Source organism: Dicentrarchus labrax, unplaced genomic scaffold, assembly GCF_905237075.1.
Source record: "Dicentrarchus labrax unplaced genomic scaffold, dlabrax2021, whole genome shotgun sequence".
NCBI classification, from domain to species: domain Eukaryota; kingdom Metazoa; phylum Chordata; class Actinopteri; family Moronidae; genus Dicentrarchus; species Dicentrarchus labrax.
The window spans coordinates 30,756,221-30,768,960 of NW_026136719.1; positions in this window are offsets into that span (position 1 = coordinate 30,756,221).

The window sequence follows — 12,740 nt, forward strand, 5'->3', positions numbered from 1 at the left end:
CCAAAGTCACACAAAAGAGCTGTCTAAGGTCCAAGTGTTCCTCTGGTCAGCTCATTGCTACTGTGCTGTGATCTAGGGACAAAAAGGAAGCTTAAACATAACATAAAACTTAACCTATCCTGTTTGTGGTAAATATGCTTCCTTTAATTTTTTGCTCTTTATTTTTGTTTTCCCCTTATAAACTGTGCAGGCTAGCCCACTGCTACCTTGGTTTGATACATTTTAACATTTTATCTACGCCAAACCTAAATCATATAAACCTGAGCTCCCACCACACAGAGTGTGGTCCACCCACTTCACGCAGACACATTTCAGTGGAGGCATGCGATTTTTTCTACAGCTGAGCACTATCATCTAGTGGTTAGTTTGTGTTTGTGCACCACAACTCACATTGGGAAATTCTACAGCACGCTGTAGGCCTTGTTGTAAAATACAGGCAAACCAATTATTTCATAAGAAAACCCATTAATATCAGTGGTGGAGGTTAGTTACACTGGCTGTTTTTCTTACCAAATTTTGTTTTGTAGATTTGATCCAGCTAGAACATGAACATAAGAAAACTGTCTATACTCGCAAAGGAATCTAACGCTGGTCCGATTCCACAGTAGACTCAGGAATATTTCATACAAAATCAGAATTAACTTACTGTACATCTGATTAAAATTTCATGTAATCTACCAAAAATGGGAAAATACGCAACTAATGGAAAATGAAATGTCAACGAAGGACACAAAGGCTACAAACACATTATCTACAATCCACGATGACCAAATTCATTACTGCAAATGGCATGATCAAGTTTCTGAGGCTGTATGATGCTGAATGTTGACATTCCAGAAATGAAAAAGGAAAGTTGATAAAGGAAAAATATCTTCTATCTAAAATAATAGTTGCATTTTGCATGAAATAGTCTTCATCTTAAATTGCCAGAGGAATACTCCATCACAAAAACCAAGTTTTTTTGTTATCTGTATAGCTACGTGTGATTCTAAGACATTTTTACTACAACTACAATTTACTAGAACTCCAATTAGTTCTTTTCTCCAACCCTTCATCTTATTAAACTGACAATGACAAATGTGAGAGAAGAACGTGCACTGGGAAGCAAAGCGATTTTGGAATGGTTTTTGAAGGACATTATTGTGTGTAAAAGGAGGCAAGGACATGTTCTCATTTAAAGCTGCAGCAGTAAACTTAAAATGTCTCATGTACTACTGTCAGGATATATAGTGAAAGTTTCAGCAAACTTTGACACAAGTTCTTTTAAAGTTACCTACTGCAGCTTTAACTATGATCATTAACCATGGTCTTGTTCACTTTAGCCATGATATAATGAATGGTCAGTGCTTCTGTAAGGCACACAGAAAGAAATCAACAAGACAACATGTTGGGACTGAAAGGCAGAGGGGTAGAGGAGTCTATTAAGAAATCAGTGATGGTGTTATTTGTTGCACAGGTATGTGGGAAGGTAACCACTAAAATGCACTATTTACAGGAAAGAGATAAGGCTTGAAGAAATATCCCAGTAAATACCCCAAAACCATTTTTCCTGAAAACAATGTTACAAGAATACTGATCTCTTGGAGGGCTCATGCATTTTTGATTTTGATTGATTTAAAAAAAAAAGAAAATAATAATTTACTTATGTATCAGGTTAATTCCCTGTAGTGTAATTATTGTAGATGTTCCTTAACTAAAAGGTCCAGTGTGTAACATTGAGGAGGATCTATTGTCAGATATGTAATATAATATTCATAGGTACGTTTTCATTAGTGTATAATCATCTGAATATAGGAATGGAGTGTTTTTGTTACCGTAGCTTTTTATATCTACAGACGCCACGGGTCAGCTTCTATGGAGTCCGACATGTTGAACCGACATGTTTCAAAACATACAAACCAACAAACCAAATACTGGCTCTAGATAGGGCCTTTTGCATTTTTAACAAATTATGAATTTGAAAAGGGGAAATACTACAGACATAGCACTATATCTGTAGTATTGGGAAGAAATATGAGCTGAGAAATCAGACTACAACTCAAAGGAATCATAATACATCTCACCTCAAATGTGAACATGTAACACTACGACAACCAAACAAAGACATTGTTGAAACAGTTTCTGAAGAGTAGAGAAATGTTACCGTGCAAAACACTGAAATAATTGAGAGAAATACACTAAACAGCACAAATTCACTGTGAGTGCATGTTCAAAGAGAGACAGAGGAGATTTTGGAAAGGATTTTCAAATTCCATGCTCCATATTTCTGTCATAACTTTCTTTTACATGACAATACACTTTCAACCATTTACAGCTTCATTTACCTTTCAAACACCAGATTCAAAGTACGAGTGTATGAGGATATCTGTTAGCATCATCACCATCAAATGGTCATTACCTTTATGGGTTCATATAGAGTCAATGATCATGATCTAAATCCCATAGCACAAAGAAGAAATATCCAAAGAATGCCTTGAAAAACCTAAAGGTCAAGTGTGTAACATTAACAGAATATAATATCCATAGGTATTCATTAGTGTATAAGGACCAAAAAATGTGAATTGTTGTGTTTTTGTTACCTTAGAATGAGCCGTTTTTATTACAGAGGGAGTAGGTCCTCTTATACTGAGGCCACCATTTTGACTGCCATGTTTCTACAGTAGCCCAGAACAGACAAACCAAACACTGGCTGTAGATAGGGCCTTTGCTGTTTTGTTGTGAGTTTTTCTGCCACTGTAGTTCTGTAGTAGTTCTCTCTCCTATAAACTTGGAACATGGTTGCAGTCTGCAGCTTCACCACTAGATGCCACTAAATCATACACATACAGGAAGACCACAAAAATGTAAGTTTTTCTAAATGAAGAACTGATTTGTATTTATTTTGGTAGATGATTTTGTCTTATAATGATCACCAACCACAGACCGGAAAACATGAACACTATTCAGAGGGTGTCTGTTTCTGAAATTGTAGATTCCAGAAATAAAAATTGAAAGGTGGAATCATGATATGAGATATCCTATCTTTTAAATAAAAAATAATCGCTTACATTTTTCATAAGCCAGACTACCAGTCTGTAAGATTAAATTATGTTCTCACAGACTTTCTTGAAATCAAACTGAGGTAACAAAAAAAGGTTCAGTGATGTTTTTAGCTGGTATGTCAAATCTTTGCTGCCCACTGCACAGAGAGCTGAGAAACTCAAAGCTCATAATTTGTGAATTTTGATTGTATTTGCACCAAACAATGCAGCTATGCAGAATGATGTTAGAGAGAGACATTAAACATAAAACCTCTAAATAACATTCTAGTTCTTTTTTTTAACTGATTGCCTGTGTTTACATATATGTTTGATGAGTATATTAGATACATCTTTTTACTTTAATGATAAGTGGCACACACACACACACACACACACACACACACACACACACACACACACACACACACACACACACACACACACACACACACACAAACACACGCATACAGACAAAGTAATTCAGGCCCAATTGGTGTAAAACAAGCCTGTGCTGAAAATGACATCTTTCATTGTTGCCTATCTCCATCCATATGTGATTTTTATGAACTGTAATCCCTTCCACCTCCCATTACCCCTGTTGCCTCTCCGTCAAAGGCACACTGAGGCTGTTCTCTAATCTGAAGTGACAGCCCATATACTTTCCCTCACACATTACAGCGTAGCCTCGGGCAACTGAGCCTGCTCCTTTCAAAATGTTGGAACCAGGTTATTTCTATTGAAGTATTAAAGTAATACTTCAGTTTAAGCTATTATTCTAGGGTTTGTTATTTTTTTGCAGGGCTGCAGTGGGGATTGCCTGAATGTGAATGAGGGAAAGAGAGGACACACTGTAGAGACTAAAATGTGGAAAAGGAAAAGCAAAAGTTTTGGCCAATGTATGTCCTATATGAAGATTTAGTTTACCTGTGTTTACATGTGTGTTCTACATTGGCTGGAAGATGTGTGCCTGAGTGGGTCACAGGACAAAGCAAAATGAGACTTTAGCAACTACAAAAAAAAAAACTTGTTTGTCTTGACTTAAGGTCCACTTATTTGCTTGTTTTGTGAAGCTTTCAACTGCACCTCTCTTTCTTTTTCAGTGGATAAGAGCTGAGTCGTATGAATACAAATAACTTTTCAGTTCCATACCCAATGGGTCACATGATGACAACTTAGCTATCCTTGTGACATCTGAGCAAACTCCACCTGCTGCAGAAGACCATGAGATGTGGGTGAAAATTATGGAAAAAGCTAGTAAGTGGACCTCAAGTTAGAATTTGTTTTAACCTACTAATAAGTCTTCGAATTCAAATGGTCCTCTAGAGATTCATGCACTTCCATAAAGTTAGAGCTATCCTTAATATAGGTCTCTTGTATGGATACAAACATTGGTTCCTACACTTCCCTCAATGCAACTCAATAACATTTTCAGTCCTCCTTTCAACCTCCTTGATACCATCCCTAACCCATCTTTCAAACTCCATGATGTTGTTATTGTCAAAGTTTAGATTATTATTTAACTTTGAACTTTGAACTCTCGGTTAACATCCTCATCCTACATCAGAAATATATGCAGTTAAAACAACCAAAGAGCTAATAGAACAATGGCCAAAGCATCAGTAAGAAGACACTGAATTTGCCAGTATGTATGTATGGGATTTTATGAAAAAGTTCCTAAAAACTAAAAAATCTAAAAACTCACTCAACTTGAATCAGGGTCGTCAGTTAACTCAATGATAGAAAAGTGGTCCCTTAAGGAAAAAGGACTGGGAGCCACTTCCCTAAATGTCATTATCAAAGCAACAATCAAAGTTAAAGGTCAGGAAATAAAACATATTCAAATAGGCCTACTATTTATTAAGACTTTAAAACTCGACTTTGTTGTAGGTGTGGTTTCATCACATTTGACATTAGCCAGCCTGCATAAGCAACAACCCTAAAACAGTCATTACATAAAATATTGCTAATTCTAATTTTGACTTTTTTTTCAACAAAACCTTGTTACAATATAAATAGGGAAAAAAAGTCAATTGAAATAAATTTGTGTTGCATGTTGCGTTAATAGTACACTGTAATGTATAATAGGTTGGAAGAATAGGTCTTAAAGGCCCTAACATTTCAAATTATGAAAAGTTGGGCAGAGTTTAAAAAATGCACCAAACTGGAATTTAGAGTTACTGGCATTGCGAGCAGCTGTGTTTTCAGACTTCATATGCAGCGATGCAGTGATAACTTCAATTGCACTCACCTTTTCACATTTTTTAAGGTAAGATAAGATGTTCCTATACTGATCCCCTGTAGAGGAAATTCAAATTGGCACAGCAGTACAGGGAAATGTAGCGCAAAGAGTAAAGAGAGAGAATAAAATACAATAAAATATAATAAAATAAAACAGGATAAAATATAATAAAATATAAACACTTTATAGAATAAAGTAGAATATGGCCTATGTATATCTGTGCAATGTTTCTGAAGTTTTTGTTGAAATCTTTTCACACAGTTCTCTCACACATTAAGCACAGTGTACCAATGGAGAAAACTGTGTTGTGTTGGCTTATTCTTTGGGTAGAGGTGCAAAAAGTATGATAATCAATATGAAATCTGATCGTGAATGGTCACACCTGGTTGGTCACCTGAGGAAATGTAGCTGTCAGACTTTCTATAAAAAGTAATTTAATTAAGCTGAAATGCTCACTTCAAAGGAAATACTACAATTTGTGCTGTCTTTACTGTATTAGTCTCCCTTTATTTTATCCCAAAGAGTACCACAGGGTGGCAGTAGTGACCTTCTGGCCTGTGGCAGACATACAGCAGGGAAAGAGAGAAATACAGAGAGAGAGAATTTGAATTGAAGCAAATTGTTATTGAATGTTTTGATATTATTGCTGACAACACAGTGATATTTTCTTATTAATAACAATCACCTATTTAAAATATTAACTTTGAATGATGCCCTTTGTTAACAGTAGTTTCTTTCCTTGTGAAATGTACTTAACTGAAGGAAATAAAGTGATATGTAGAGCAGAGAACAATGATGGCGAACAGAGAAAAGACTGAAAAAAGGAGATTGAGGGAGAGGTCAATTAATAGACTTTATCATTACTTCATTTGTAGGTTTTGTTGTGCGGAGAGAGGGGATGAAGGAGTGAGAGAATAAGAATGTAAAAAAGAAAGAGTGAGAGAGAATAAAGAGGAAACATTAAAAGGTATGAGGAAAGCAGGCAGTGCCCGTGAAGAGAGTAGCCGCGGGAGAAAAGGTGAGAAAGGTGGGATGAAGAGAGAGGCCAGGCTGTGGATTTGGTTCTCCTCTTATATTATGTGACGATGGACTGAGGGCTTAGAGAGGGTAGAGAAAGAGGGAAAGAAGGAAGAATATATGAAGGGGGGGGGCATATTGTTTTTGTGGCAAATTGATGCGATCCATCTGAACCATGTGACTCCTGCAGCACACTCCCTGAGTGACCAGCGCCACGCCACACCCAAGGGCAACTGGAATTGCATTGCGAGCCCCCCCTCGCTTTTTTCGTCTCTTTTTTTTTTTTTTTCCTTTTTTTTAGGCAATAAGAGACGATGTATGTCCTCCATTTTGCCACGGGAGTGAGCAAACAAAACGACAGCCTGTAGTTATATGTATCGCAGTCCTTCTTCCCCTAAAAATATATTCCACCAACACACACACACACACACACTCTGAGAGGCATGATGTGGCTTGCTTCCCAGGTCATTTTCTTTGGAGTTGCTGCTTTATTGTGTTCGCTGATCCGATTTCCCTTCCTCTCTGGTGTGATTTCTCTTTCGGTTGCCCCGGCCAATCTTACAGCCACGGTTCACCTGGAAAAGAAAAATAGCGTGACCTCTACACCAACACACCAGCACCAGCGCCAACAACAACATGGCATAATAATGCTTTCACTTGAGGAATGGGAAATAATGTGTCTTCATGATCTATCTGGGCCATATCAAATATATGAATCACGTTATAATGGAGGAACTGGAGGAGAGTGGGTTCTGCCGGGGGGGAGGAGTGCTCACTGTGTTGCAAAGGTGTTTTGACCATGAATGTGGGGGGTGTGTAATTACACTTATATTGCTGAAGAGACACAGCGATAACTAAACAATAACGGTAGCACACGCACATTGCCAGGGAAAAGTTGACTTATCTCAATTTCATTCATTTTTGGCCTGATAGATGTAGATATTTCTCCCGGATTGTTAGCATGTTTATCTGACATGGCCAAAATAAATGGGTGGAATTGAGATTAGTCAAATTTGTCCTGGAAATCTGTGTGTTTGCGACCTTTTATGCCTCATCATCCAGGATATTCAACACTGGAACTTAAGACATTGGTTTAGCACCACAAACAAAATACTGGGAAGGTGCCTCCTCTCTATGATGTAAATATTAACACTATTCTGTGCTTTTCTCATTATCAACAACACCAAAACCAACAATAAACCTGTTTTTATTTTGTCTAAGACTGATCCATCTTATCCCACTGTGCCACAGAGCTCATTGTTGCACTGGATGGCATGTTCATTCATTGCAACAAACACAGAGCTACTTTAGTGTGAGTCATGAGTGACATCCTGCTGCTGGAAATACTTACTCGAGCACAAAATGTGTTTTAATCCAACAAATGCACAATGCATACTCTCTGATGTGTAAGGTTCACTAAAATATACAGTGACAAGCTTTTTATTTATTTATTTTTAATCACTGAGCCTTTAAAAAAAAAAGACCTTTATATTTGGGAGACATTTTTAAAGACTTTGAGTTAAATGTGTTTAGTTGAATTTGCAAATGAGCCTGCCTGCCTGCCCGCGAAATGAAAAGAAAAAGCAGTGGAAGCAGTGGAGAGTGAGTAAAAGAAGAAAAAGGGACTCCACCTCAACAGTAACTTAACTGTACAGTAACTCAATTGAAAGTTGCTCTCCCACTCCTCTGCCCTTGGCTCCCCTCCAACAAAACAAATGCAATATTACCATGAGATGTTGTCTGCTATCAGTACGGAAGAACAGAGCCAAAGAAACACGCTCATTCCCTTCTCCGAGAAATCGAGGCGAGAGACATCTATTTATCGCCTTTCCTCTCTTGCTTCTAATTTAAATTTGAAGTTTTCAAACAAAAAAAAGAAGAAAAGTCTGAGGCTGGAGCGACATTAGCGACATTATAGGGCCTGTTATCCCTCAGCCAGGGAAATTAATTACTTATTGATCAAGAGAGCGGGTGAATAAAATGAAGTGAATTAATAAATAAGTGAATAGATAGCAGAGAGCGGGCCATAGGTGGGCTACTTGTTCACATTTGCAAACATCATGGTTGGCAGATTCCATTTGTTTTCCATTTCATTACTACCAAAACAGGGCGCTACACACAAAGGAACTTAAGAGTTCATTTGTTAAAATATGAAGGAATACAAGCTGGGAATTTGAGGACAGCTCTGATATGAATGCCTCCAACTAATATGTTAAGTTCTGAGTTGAATTTTAGACATCTGAAAACTCCTGGAGCACTACGCTACAATCCACATTTAAAGGAGCAATAACATTTTTTTATTTTCTCCTTTTAATGATTAGTTGTTTTGAATTATACGAATAGTTAAATGGTGATAACTTTATCTTTCTTTTTAATAAACGTCCCTGCTGCTGGAAAGTGTGCTGATTGGAACCTCCCTTAAAACTTGCTAAGTACATATCATTAGGCCTTAGGACAGGATGGTGCGGCTAATAAACAATTATTTATAACAAATTATTGCCTAATGTATCAAATTAACAACATGCAGCATGTGAGATTTACACACCATGCTTGCCACATTTATTACATTTACTTAAGGTATTCAGCGACGCACATTTGGTGTAAAACACATCTTTTTTTATAGACGGTGCTTTATGGTGGAATATGTGAGATTAACAGTGTGAAGTGTGTTTTTGTTTGTTTGATTTATGGACACTATAAAGTCGTGTTTATTGGGCCGGTGCAAATAATTAAATGGTGGAGTTTTAAGTGCAATATTCACCTAATGTAAAAAGAGAACGGGTGGAAATATTACCTCGTAAAGTCAGAGTTATCTCTAAAGTCAAGGAGTCAAAATATTTACATCGATAAATCTGTCCTTAACACCTCGCAACTAACAGGGGTGGACGGCCCGACCAGTTGGCTTTTGCAGCAGCGGGACTGAGATGAATGTTGGCGGGAGACGCTGCTGTTGTTTTTCACTGCTTCTAATTGCCTTTTTACCCTCCAGTATGGAGAGTTTAGGACAGAGAGGAGGAAAAGTTCCCCAACTACACAAACACACAGAGTCACATGCAGAGATGCACAAACACCCCCCTGATTCAGTTTGTTTCATTCAGCAGAGAACAGCACAAACAACATGCACACACAAATATGTATGCACGCACACACAGATACTGTACGCGTGCAGCGCAAGGATGCACAGAAGCACACACTCAAACAAACATTCACCCAACTAGGTCAAAAGCTGCACAGACTGTACAGAGTCAGATTGATTCCTTAAGATATTCATAGTAATCTTAAAATTCCTGCTTGTTGGGTAATAAGACACTTTATCATCACATGTGGTGACAAGGTACATTAGTCTTGACCTGCCACAGGGGGGAGAAAAAGCGGATGCAGTTTGATCACCATAACAACCACCTTATTGATTATAACAATGTGTGGCTGGGTCATGTATCCACCACTGATACTGCTCCTGGAGAGAGGAGGTGAGGTGAGGAGAAAAAAGGGCAGAAGAGCCCCAAAAAAAGAGGACAGCTGTGCTATGTATGTGTGTGTGTTTGCACAACTCTTGCAGGTTTGTCTTTTCACTGACAGGCTCCTCTCTCTCCACTCCGGACAGGGACTCTCAGAGGAAGATAAATGTGTGCAGTAATGCACACATTCAGATATATTCAAAAGCCAAACCAGACAACCTTTTACTGCAACTTTAGAAGTTAAATGAATACAGAGTAAGAGTTTGGTGGCCTTATCACTGCTAACTGATGAGAACACTGACAGTGAAATCATCCACGTATCCCCAGTGGAATGATGGTCCCAGTGTCCCATGCTTAGCTTGGATGATAAAGCAGTGCTCCAGCATGTGAGTAACTGAACAGTTAAAGTCCCCCTCCAGTCAAAAGTCAGTTTTTTTTTCTTCTTGTTCCTACAGTGTGATGTTTGAATGATGTCTGTGCAGAGTTTAATACTGGAAGGATGTTTTCACATTTGTCTGCTGAAAGTGGAAAGTTTCCCTGTGCTCAATGAAAATCTGATTTTAAGGGGCGGGGCCTAGCAGCAGGATTTGTGACATCACAAATTAGTTTTAGGGTTGGTGACTCTTATGGTGGGAAAAACAACATATTGGTGAAAAAGTGACAAAAAATATGATGATAAAAGATGCTATGATATCTGATATCTCAGATATCTTCAATTTAAGTCAATACTAACCAAAATCAAAGATAGGCAGATATAATTTCTTACTGACTCACAGGTTATCGCATTTTCTCAGCAGCAGTGTGCTCAGTGCTGCCACTGGTGGCTGAAACAAATATGAACAAGATTTCTGTTTTAATATTCAATATTGCTGGACTATAACTGGGTTGAGAGCATTTTGAAAAATTCTCGCTTTCTATAATATCTGTCCTTGCCAGATATGATTATAGATTGGGGAAAGACCATGGTTCAGGGTTACAAAAAGGAAAAAATGAATTCCAGGTCTGTCATGGGATGCACAGATAGAGGACAAACTACTTCCTGGTGGTGGATGATGATTAATCAGGATGTGCATTCTTCCATATGGACGTAATTCCAAGGATACTGGGCCAAGACAGCAGATCACTGTAAAAAAAGAAATAGTTGATAATAAATTACATTTCAATCAACCAGAAAGAAAAATAAGAAAAAAATCATATAGCTTCACTTAACTAACTTCTTTTTTTTCTGACCTTTCACTTCTGTTAACTTAACTCTGTATACTCACTGTGAATGTGGTTGAATTTTAATTATGTTTATTTTATTATTCATGAGACTGTGTCCATTACTAAAGCACACAAATTAACCAAACTCAATTCTGAATGTTTCAGTTATTAAGAATTACTCACTTTTATTATTTACTCTTTAGTTTTTTCTTTGATTTCTTATAATCTATATTTCTAAAATAAGTTGTTGGGTTTTTTTTTGGTCTTAGTAAAATGAACACAGGTACATCATATATATTAAGTAAATAATTAGATTTTAAAAATGTCAATAGTTTAATTATCACAAAAAGAAGGTCATATTCTGAAACACTTGGAAGTGTAAGCAGATTATTGTTCTGTATATCAAAGCCTAACAATTTGTTTTGTTCCTTTCAATTAGCTGTAATTCCACTGATGATATTTTATTGATTGTTGGAACTATGATATTGTCTTGCCAGATAGAGCCTTCAATCTTCAGTGCACAATAGAAAAAAAGGCTTTTTTTGGTCATCCTTGTAGATGATATGATACGTATTATTGCATGTCTCCCTTCTCACAGTACAATATATAAATAAATATAACAATATAAGACCTTTATTTCACCTGGAAAGATGTGTTGAGGTTAAAAAATATTATTTAACAATATAAACCACAAGGACATAAATATTATTATATTATTCATATTATAAAATAATATTATTCATCATATAAGATGACACCCTTGGAAAACCCCAAATTGGCATCGTAAAAACAAGAGAAGTGTGGACTGTGGATAATGTCAGTGGTGAACTGATGGTACCTGTATTCTCATCATTTCACGGGTGAGGAACAGGCAGATTTCCAGGAATCTCGCTGTATTCTTCCTGACAGACACGATGAAAAATGATCTGAGGTACAGTAGATTGACACTAATGTGGAATCAATGGAAGAACTAGATGTGATTTATATTATTTATAACATATACTGCATTAAAGCTAACTGACCCAACAATAGCAGCCTACTGGCAATATGAGCATTTCTGTGTGTGTGTGCTCACACACACACATTCTCATGTACGTGCATCTGTTTACACACACACCAGCCGCAGTGCCTGAGCTATGGCCTAATAGGATAATGAATTCAGTGTGTAGAGGCAGTGTAAGGGCAGTTGGTATGTGTTTGTGTGTGTGTGTGTGTGTGTGTGTGTGTGTGTGTGCAGGGCAGCAGTGGGGGTTAATACAACATGATAAATATTTGATTTCTGCTGGGGCCAGTCCCCACCTACAGAATGGGAAATGGCTGTAATGCGATTCAGAACAGATTGTCCTCTGGGAGGGCCTTTGTGTGTTTTGCTTGCTATGTGTGTGTGCGTGAGTGTATGTTTGTGAGTATAAAGGCCCTGTGACTGCATGTGTATGGCCAGGGGAAATAAAGGAACAAATCGGCTTACAAATCACCACAGCACCACGGCACCACAACGAGCAATGGCCCCTGTCTGACTATCACCGGCACCACCAGCAATGACCCTGAACACTACGATCAAGTTGATACAGGCTTTGACGTGACATTATGTACAGGTTCAGGAAGAGGGAGCTCCACGCTGCTGGCTGGGACACACTAGTTGCACTAAATGATTAGTGTTCATGTGAGGAAAAAAGAATATCACAGCATGATAAGGCCAAAACATATATAAAGATTAGTTTGAGTTGTGAAACTTGGACACAAAACATGTGATCTAGATCGAAGTTTAGGTCTGTAAGACCTAATCTAACATCATTTGAAATA